This window comes from Callithrix jacchus, chromosome 18 (assembly GCF_049354715.1).
Source record: "Callithrix jacchus isolate 240 chromosome 18, calJac240_pri, whole genome shotgun sequence".
Classification (NCBI taxonomy): domain Eukaryota; kingdom Metazoa; phylum Chordata; class Mammalia; order Primates; family Cebidae; genus Callithrix; species Callithrix jacchus.
The window spans coordinates 14,130,434-14,140,445 of record NC_133519.1 but is presented as its reverse complement, the minus strand read 5'-3'; the positions used below and the strand labels follow the sequence as shown (position 1 = coordinate 14,140,445).

The 10,012-nt window shown below is 45.9% G+C and overlaps 1 pseudogene; it reads right to left on the bottom strand.

The window, feature by feature from the left end:
- Positions 1-3,895: 3,895 nt before the first annotated feature.
- Positions 3,896-5,035, bottom strand: LOC103789017 (gem-associated protein 2-like; annotated as a pseudogene).
- Between the last annotated feature and the right edge of the window lie 4,977 nt (positions 5,036-10,012).

Below are 10,012 nucleotides of genomic sequence, written 5' to 3'. Positions count from 1 at the left end.
ACACCTGTAATTCCAGCTACTCAGGAGGCTGAGGCAGGAGAATTGCTTGAACCTGGGAGGCTGAGGTTGCAAGTAAGCTAAGATCGCACCACTGGGGCCGGGCGCGGTGGCTCAAGCCTGTAATCCCAGCACTTTGGGAGGCCGAGCGGGGTGGATCACGAGGTCAAGAGATTGAGACCATTCTGGTCAACATGGTGAAACCCCGTCTCTACTGAAAGTACAAAAAATTAGCTGGGCCTGGTGGTGTGTGCCTGTAATCCCAGCTGCTCAGGAGGCTGAGGCAGGAGAACCTGCGTGAACCCAGGAGGCGGAGGTTACGGTGAGCCAAGATTGCGCTATTGCACTCCAGCCTGGGTAACAAGAGCGAAACTCTGTCTCAAAAAATAAAAATTGTACCACTACATTCCAGCCTGGGCAACAAAGCTAGATTCTGTCTCAATAAATAAATTAATTAAATAAAAGTAAAAAAGAAAAAAAAAAAGACCTAAAAATGTAGTCAATGTCATTAATCATTAAGGGAACACTAATTAAAACTACATTGACCCTGGCCCAACTGGTAGTGTATGTCAGTAGTCCCAGACTCTGGAGATGGAGGCAGGAGGATCACATTAGCCCAAAGTTTGAGGCTGCAATGAGCTATGGTCATGCCACCACACTACAGCTAGGGTGACGGAGCAAGACCCTAGTCTCGGAAAAAAAGAAAAACAAAGCAAATGTATCCAAATTAGAATTGAGTAATTAACGGTAGAAATCGCTTAAAATCAGCTGGGCACAGTGGCTCATGCCTATAATCCCAACACTTGGGGAGGCTGAGGTGGGTGGATCACTTGAAGTCAGGAGTTCAAGACCAGTCTAGCCAACATGATGAAACGCCATCTCCACTAAAAATACAAAAATTAGCCAGGCGTGGTGGTGCTTGCCTGTAATCCCAGCTATTCAGGAGGCTGAATAGCACCACTGCACTCCAGCTTGGGCAACAGAGAGAGATCCTGTCTCAAAAAAAAAAAATCACTTAAAATCATAAAGTCAAAATTGTCAAGAAAATTTGGTTATTTCTGTGTTCTATAATAATTTAACATAATAACCATACATGTAATAACATACCAAGATATATCAGAATTGTAGGAATCTCATACAATTTTAGAACACATATTAATAGCATATCCATAAACATATAACTTGGTTAAACATCATTCCTTATTCAAAAATTTCTTTTTTTTTTTTGAGATGGAGTTTTGCTCATTTTACCCAGGCTGGAGTGCAATGGCGCGATCTTGGCTCACCACAACCTCCGCCTCCTGGGTTCAGGCAATTCTCCTGCCTCCACCTCCCGAGTAGCTGGGATTACAGGCACGCACCACCATGCCCAGCTAATTTTTTGTATTTTTAGTAGAGATGGGGTTTCACCATGTTGACCAGGATGGTCTCGATCTCTTGACCTCATGATCCACCCACCTCAGCCTCCCAAAGTGCTGGGATTACAGGCATGAGCCACCATGCTCCGCCCAAAAATTTCTTATTTAACAATACCTGATACATAATTTAACATATCCGAAAACCTATTATTATCTCTCTTTTGGATACTGCAGGGGCCCTATGTAACATCCCAGAGTAAGTTGCTTTATTTATTTATTTATTTTTCTTTTTTTTTTTGAGATGGAGTTTCACTCTTCTTACCCAGGCTCACTGTAGCCTCCGCCTCCTGGGTTCAAGCAATTCTCCTGCCTCAGCATTCCAAGTAGCTGGGACTACAGGCATGCGCCACCATGCCCAGCTAATTTTTGTATTTTTAGTAGAGATGGGGTTTCACCATGTTGACCAGGATGGTCTCGATCTCTTGATCTCGTGATCCACCCGCCTCAGCCTCCCAAAGTGCTGGGATTACAGGCGTGAGCCACCATGCCCAGCCCAAATTGTTTTGTGTGTTTTTTGAGACAGGGTCTCACTCTTTCACCCAAGCTGTAGTATAGTGGCATGAGCTCAACTCATTGCATCCTCCGTCTCGTGGGCTCAGGTAATCCACCCACCTCAGCCTCAGGACTACAGGTGCACACCACCAAACCTGGCTAATTTGTATATTTTGTGTTAGAAACAGGGTCTCTCTGTGTTGCCCAGTCTGGAATGCAGCAGTACGATCTTTACTCACTGCAACCTTTACCTCCTGGATTCAAGTGATTCTCATATTTCAGCCTCCCAAGTAGCTGGGACCATAGGCATGTGCCACCACACCCAGCTAATTTTTGTATTTTTTTGTGAAGATGGATTTTTGCCCCGTTGGCCAAGCTAGTCTCAAACTCCTGGCCTAAAGTGAGCTGTTGACCTCAGCCTCTCAAAGTGCAGTGATTACAGGAGTGACCCACTGCGCCCAGCCGGGACATCAGGCAATTTCTATGCAAGCTGCTTCACCAATAAATGACACTCAATTTGTTTTAAATGCATGTGATTGCAAAAAACTGCTCATCCTGTTCATCAAAAATGGGCGGGATTTTCCACTGGTATTTCCAACGTTAAATCAATACAATTTATATTCTGAGTATCAGTTTGAGTCGTACAGGTTAAGATGAGAACCCTTCACATGGTATTGAGGATGTGATGTAATTGGTACTTGAATTGGCATTGTGTTTCCTCAGAGTTAGGCTGCCTTTAAGAAAAATATCTTCTGGGCCGGGCGTGGTGGCTCACGCCTGTGATCCTAGCACTTTGGGAGGCTGAGGTGGGTGGATCACCTGAGGTCAGGAGTTCAAGACCAGCCTGGCCATGATGGTGGAGTATAAATTAGTTCAACCATTGTGGAAGACAGTGTGGCGATTCCTCAAGGCCTTAGAAATAGAAATTCCATTTGACCCAGCAATCTCATTACTGGGTATATATCCAAAGGACTATAAATCGTTCTACTATAAGGACACATGTACACGAATGTTCATTGCAGCACTGTTTACAATAGCAAAGACCTGGAATCAACCCAAATGCCCATTGATAATAGACTGGATTGGAAAAATGTAGTACATATACACCATGGAATATTATGCAGCAATCAGAAATGATGAGTTTGTGTCGTTTGTAGGGACATGGATGAATCTGGAGAACATCATCCTCAGCAAACTGACACAAGAACAGAAAATGAAACACCGAATATTCTCACTCATAGGCGGGTGATGAAAAATGAGAACACATGGACACAGAAAGGGGAGTACTAAACACTGGGGTCTATTGGGGGGAAAAGGGGAGGGCCAGTGGGAGGGGGAGGTGGGGAGGGATAGCCTGGGGAGAAATACCAAATGTGGGTGAAGGGGAGAAGCAAAGCAGAGCACACTGCCATGTGTGTACCTACGCAACGGTCTTGCACGCTCTGCTCATGTACCCCAAAACCTAAAATCCAATAAAAAACTAAAAAAAATAAAATAAAAATAGGGGCCGGGCACGGTGGCTCACACCTGTAATTCCAGCACTGTGGGAGGCTGAGGCGGGTGGATCACAAGGTCAAGAGATCGAGACCATCCTGGTCAACATGGTAAAGCCCTGTCTCTACTAAAAATACAAAAAAAAATTAGCTGGGCATAGTGGCGCATGCCTGTAATTCCAGCTACTCCGGAGGCTGAGGCAGGAGAATTGCCTGAACCCAGGAGGCAGAGGTTGTGGTGAGCCAAGATTACACCATTGCACTCCAGCCTGGGTAAATAAGAGCGAAACTCCGTCTCAAAATAAATAAATAAATAAATAAATAAATAAATAAATAAATAAAAGGGGCCTCGGTGGCTCCGGCCAGTTGTCCTGGCGCTTGAGGAGACGAGGCTATGAGTTCAAGGCCAACCTGACAAGCTCTCATTGATTAACAACAACAACAACAAAATAAATAAAAAGAAAAATATCTTCCATCCCCGAGAGATCAGCTACATCAAGCTAGCTTAGCAGCTAAATCACATTGGTCAAAATACCTGCTAACCAAGCAGATTAATAAATGCAAAGCAGGAACCCTCTCATCATCTTTGCTATCCACTAAGAGCTTCACACTTCAGAACACCTTCTTGCAAGCTGCTGAATCAGTGAATGAACCTCAGGAAATAAAGGTTTTTCAAGACAAGCGAGTAAGGCATAAAGCCATCTCAAATCAGAAGTAAAGTCTCTTTCTCCAAACAAATTACTCAGATATTCCAAGACACTAGCTACTGTTGTCTGAGTCATTTTGCTAACAATACTAAACAAGGAAGGAAAACCAATTTGTACATAAACAGTTCAAGGACTTTCATCTGAAACTGCCAGTAACCACAGCAGCACATAACCTTTCACTCAGACAGTTTCCTCCAGCCTTCTTCATCTTTAGATTTTGGCCTAGTCACACTACTATCCAACTGTTGTAATTTCCAGTGACTTCTATGTCGGTGCACATTCTGTCTTACATTGAAAACAGTGCTGCTTGTTGCCGTTGCCACTGAAGTGTTGGGGAATAACCTTCAGGGGCAGGTTGGCATCCTAAAAGGAAACATTCACACCTTGCTTTCTTTTCAACCTCTTTATTTATTAATTTATTTATTTTGAGATGGAGTTTTGCTCTTGTCATCCAGGCTGAAGTGCAATGGTGCGATCTCAGTTCACTGCAATGTCTGCCTCCTGGGTTCAAGTGATTCTCTTGCCTCAGCCTCCCCAGTAGCTGTGATTACAGGTGCCCACCACCATGCCCAGCTAATTATTGTATTTTTAGTAGAGATGGGATTTCACCATATTGCCCAGGCTGGTTTCGAACTTCTGACCTCAGGTGATCGGCCCACCTCAGCCTGCCAAAGTGCTGGGATTATAGGCATGAACCACTGCGCTTGGCCTTCCTTTTCAACTTCTTTGGGTCAGTTTGAGCTACCGCAGCATCTGGACATTGAGCTGCTTTGGTCTGGACCCACCTCAGGTATTCCTGAGGCATCCTTAGGGGTAGTGAGGGATCGAAATATTCTGTTGAGTCACAGAGCTCTTCTGGCAGTAGCTGGGGCATCAACTCTCCCACTGCAGACTCTGCTGGCACCCATGTCATGGTTTTCAACCCAGCCAGTTCCCCACAGAATCTTTTTCTATTCCCTTTCTCTTCCCAACTTTTGTATCCATTTAATTTTATCTATATCTTTTTTTATTCCTTCCAATTGAAACAATCTTTAAGTAACTTGTAAAACAAACACAATTATTATTTTTTTCTTTTTCTTTTTTTTTTTTGAGACTGAGTTTTGCTGTTGTTACCCAGACTGGAGTGCAATGGTACAATCTTGGCTCACTGCAACCTCAGCCTCCTGGGTTCAAGCAATTCTCCTGCCTCAGCCTCCCGAGTAGCTGGGACTACAGGCACGCACCACCATGCCCAGCTAATTTTTGTATTTTTAGTAGAGACAGGGTTTCACCTCATTGACCAGGATGGTCTCGATCCCTTGACCTCGTGATCCACCCTCCTCAGCCTCCCAAAGTGCTGGGATTATAGGCGTGAGCCACCGCGCCCAGCCTTTTTTGTGTGTGTGTTTTTAGAGACAGATATCGTTATATTGCCCAGGCTGGACCGCAGTGGCTATTCACAGGTATGATCCCACTACTGATCAGCATGGGTGTTTTGACCTGCTCCATTTCTGACCTGGGCCGGTTCACCCCTCCTTAGGCAACCTGGTGGTCCCCTGCTCCCAGGATGTCACCATATTGATGCCAAACCTAATGCAGACACCCGATCGGCATAGCGCACTACAGCCCAGAATTCCTGGATTCAAGCGATCCTCCAGCCTCAGCCTCCCGAGTAGCTGGGACTACAGGCACGCACCACCGCGTCTGGTAAAATTATTTTTTTCTCAATGGTTTTTTACAACTTTCCTTGCCAAAAACATATCTTGCTTTTCTTTATACACTTTGCATACAGAATTGTTCCTTTTTTTTTTTTGAGACACAGTTTCACTCTTGTTGCTCAGGCTGGAGTGTAATTATACGATCTTGGCTCATCACAACCGCTGCCTCCCGGGTTCAAGTGATTCTCTTGCCTCAGCCTCCCAAATAGCTGCGATTACAGGCATGCACCAACATGCCTGACTAATTTTGTATTTTTTAAGGAGAGATAAGTTTTCTCCATGTTGGTCAGGCTGGTCTCAAACTCCTGATCTCAGGTGACCCAGCTACCTCGGCCTCCCTAAGTGCTGGGATTCCATGAGTGAGCCATCGAGCCAGGCCTTGTTTCTTTTATATCTGGTAGGTTTTTTATTTGTGTGTTTGTTTGTTTTGAGATGGAATCTCATTCTGTCACCCAAGCTGGAGTGCAGTGGTGAGATCTCTGCTCCCTGCAACCTCAGCCTCCCAAAATACTAGGATTACAGACATGAGTCACCATACCTGGCCATATCTAATAGTTGTAATTATATATACTAACTATAATTTTAATTATTAGTAATCCTAACTTCTAGTGAAAACCTAGGAAGTAATTTTTTTCTTTTGAAGAGATAGGGTTTCACTCTGTCACCCAGGCTGGAGTGCAGTGGTGAGATCTCGGCTCACTGCATCCTCAACCTCCCAGGCTCAAATGACTCTCCAACCTCAGCCTCCAGAGTAGCTGGGACTACAGGCACACACCACCTTGCCAGGCTAATTTTTTTAGTTTTTTTGTAGAGATAAGGTTGCACCATATTGCCCAGGCTGGTTGAACTCCTGGGCTCAAGTGATTCACTCACCTTAGCCTCAAAAAGTGCAGGGATTACAGACTACAACCAGCCCAATTTTTGTTTATTAAGAGATCTATCAGCCAGGCATGGTGGCTCATGCCTGTAATCCTAGCACTTTGGGAGGCCAAGGTGGGCGAATCACCTGAGGTTGGGAGTTCGAGACTAGCCTGACCAACATGGAGAAACCCCGTCTCTACTAAAAAATACAAAAACAAACAAAAAAGCCGGACGTGGTGGTGCATGCCTGTAATCCCAGCTACTTGGGAGGCTGGAGCAGGAGAATCGCTTGTACCCAGGAAGTGGAGGTTGCAGTGAGGCGAGGCTGCACCATTGCACCCCAACCTGAGCAACAAGAGTGAAACTCCGTCTCAAAAAAAAAAAAAGAAATAGTAGTAAAATAAATAAATAAAGATAAGATCTTGGTCAGGCACGGTGGCTCAAGCCTATAATCCCAGCACTTTGGGAGGCTGAGGCAGGCAGATCACCTGAGGTTGGGAGTTCAAGACCAGCTTGACCAACATGAAGAAATCCCATCTCTACTAAAAAACAAAATACAAAATTGGCCGGGCGCCGTGGCTCACGCCTATAATCCCAGCACTTTGGGAGGCCGAGGTGGGTGGATCACGAGGTCAAGAAATCAAGACCATCCTGGTCAACATGGTGAAACCCCGTCTCTACTGAAAATACAAAAAATTAGCTGGGCATGGTGGCACATGCCTGTAATCCAAGCTACTCAGGAGACTGAGGCAGGAGAATTGCCTGAACCCAGGAGGCGGAGATTGCGGTGAGCCGAGATCACGCCATTGCACTCCAGCCTGGGTAACAAGAGCGAAACTCAGTCTCAAAAAAAAAAATTAGCTGGGCATGATGTCACATTCCTGTAATTCCAGCTACTTGGGAGCCTCAGGCAGGAGAATGGCTTGAACCTGGGAGGCAGAGGTTGCAGTGAGGTGAGATTGCGCCATTGCACTACAGCCTGGGCAACAAGAGGGAAACTCCATCCCTATCCCCTGCTCTCCCAAACAAATCTGCCTGTGTTGCCCAGGCTGGTCTTTTTTTTTTTTTTTTTTGAGACAAGAGTTTCGCTCATTACCCAGGCTGGAGTGCAATGGCGCGATCTCGGCTCAGCGCAACCTCCGCCTCCTGGGTTCAGGCAATTCTCCTGCCTCAGCCTCCTGAGTAGCTGGGATTATGGGCACGCGCCACCATGCCCAGCTAATTTTTTGTATTTTTTAGTAGAGATGGGGTTTCACCATGTTGACCAGGATGGTCTCGACCTCTTGACCTCGTGATCCACCCGCCTTGGCCTCCCAAAGTGCTGGGATTACAGGCTTGAGCCACCGCGCCTAGCCCAGGCTGGTCTTAAATTTCTGGGCTCAAGTGATCCTCCTGCCTCAGCTTGCAAAAGAACTGGGATTGCAGGCAAGAGACACCACACATAGCCTCTATTTTACCAACTTTTTTTTTTTGAGATGGAGTTTTCTCTTGTTGCCCAGACTGGAGTGCAATGGTGCCATCTTGGCTCAATGCAACCTCTGCCTCACGGGTTGAAGTGATTCTCCTGTCTCAGCCTCCCGAGTAGCTGGGATTACAGGCACATACCATGACACCCGGCTAATTTTTGTATTTTTAGTAGAGACGGGGTTTCATCATACTGGCCAGGCTGGTCTCGAACTCCTGATGTCAGCTGATCTCCCTGCCTTGGCCTCCCAAAGTCTTGGGATTATAGGCCTGAGCCACCACACCCAGCTAAAAGTGCAGACTAATAGGAAAAAAGGTATACAGATTTTATTTTAAGGTACATAGCATCAGGGAATAGCAGGATAATTATTACCCAAAATAAACCAAGGGGGTCCAGGTGCCATGGCTCAGGCCTGTACTCCCAGGTCTTTGGGAGGCCAAGGTAGGTGGATGAACTCAGGTCAGGAGTTTGATACCAGCATGGCCAACATGGTGAAACCCCATCTCTACTAAAAATACAAAAATTAGCCGGTAATGGTGGGAAGTGCCTATAATCCCAGCTACCAGGAAGGCTGAGGCAGGAGAATTGCTTGAACCTGAGAGACAGAGGTGGCAGTGAACCGAGATTGCACGACTGCACTCCAGTTTGGGTCACAGAGCAAGACTCCATCTGAAAAACAAAATAGGCCAAGTGCAATGACTCACACCTGTAATCCTAGCACTTTGGGAGTTCAAGGCAGGTAGATCATCTGAGGTCAGGAGTCTGAGACGAGCCTGGCCAACATGTGGAAACCTGTTTCTACTAAAAATGCAAAATTAGCCATGCCTGGTGGCCTGCACCTGTAATCCCACCTACTCGGGAGGCTGAGGCAGGAGAATCGCTTGAACCCAGGGGTGGAGGTTGCAGTGAGCCAAGATTGCGCCACTGTGCTCCAGCCTGGGCAACAAGCAACACTCTGTCTCAAAAAATAAATAAATAGAAAATAAATAAAGAAAGCAATGGGGTACAGAAGCTTATATGCTCTTCTTTATAGGGGAGGGGAGAGATGAGAATGTAGACAGTTCCTTTGAGCGGCAGTAAAGGATTAGGGAGAAGGAATGGATGTGGGAGACAAATTATCTTGTAAAGTATTCTCTTTGGAATTTGAATGGCCCCAGAGACAGGTATTATCTTGTGAAAAAGCCCCTCCAGGTGTGTTTGGATTCCTAAATCTTTTTTCTTTGGCACATGATGAAATTTCAAGAAGGTAATGGAAGGCAATTGTGTTTCTTTTGGAAAGAAGCTTTCTTGGTCAGATCAGGAAATTCCAGAGAGTCCTTCCTTGAGCTTGGTAAAAGAACAAGACAAGGTTAGAGAGACCTTGAGTATGAGGTTTGTTTTTTTTTTTAAGACAGAGTCTCACTCTATCACCCAGGCTGGAGTGAAATGGCATGGTCTCTGCTCACTGCAACCTCCACCTCCCAGGTTCAAGAGATTCTGCCTCCTCTGCCTCCAGAGCCGCAGCTGGGACTACAGGCACATGCCACCACACCTGGCTAATTTTTGTATTTTTTTTTCCGCTCCCCCACCTCCCTAATTTTTGTATTTTTAGTAGAGGCAGGGTTTCACTATGTTGGCCAGGCTGGTCTTGAACTCCTGACCTTATGATCCACCTGCCTCGGCCTCCCAAAGTGCTGGAATTACAGGCCTGAGCCACTGCACTGTGCCTGGTGCATGAGGCATCTTTTAAGGCCACAGCATGTCAAAACACCAGTCTTTGGGGTATTACTTTTTTTTTTTTTGAGTCAGAGTTTTGCTCTTGTTGCCCAGGCTGGAGTGCAATAGGGCGATCTTGGCTCACTGCAACCTCCAGCTCTCGGGTTCAAGCAGTTCTCCTGCCTCA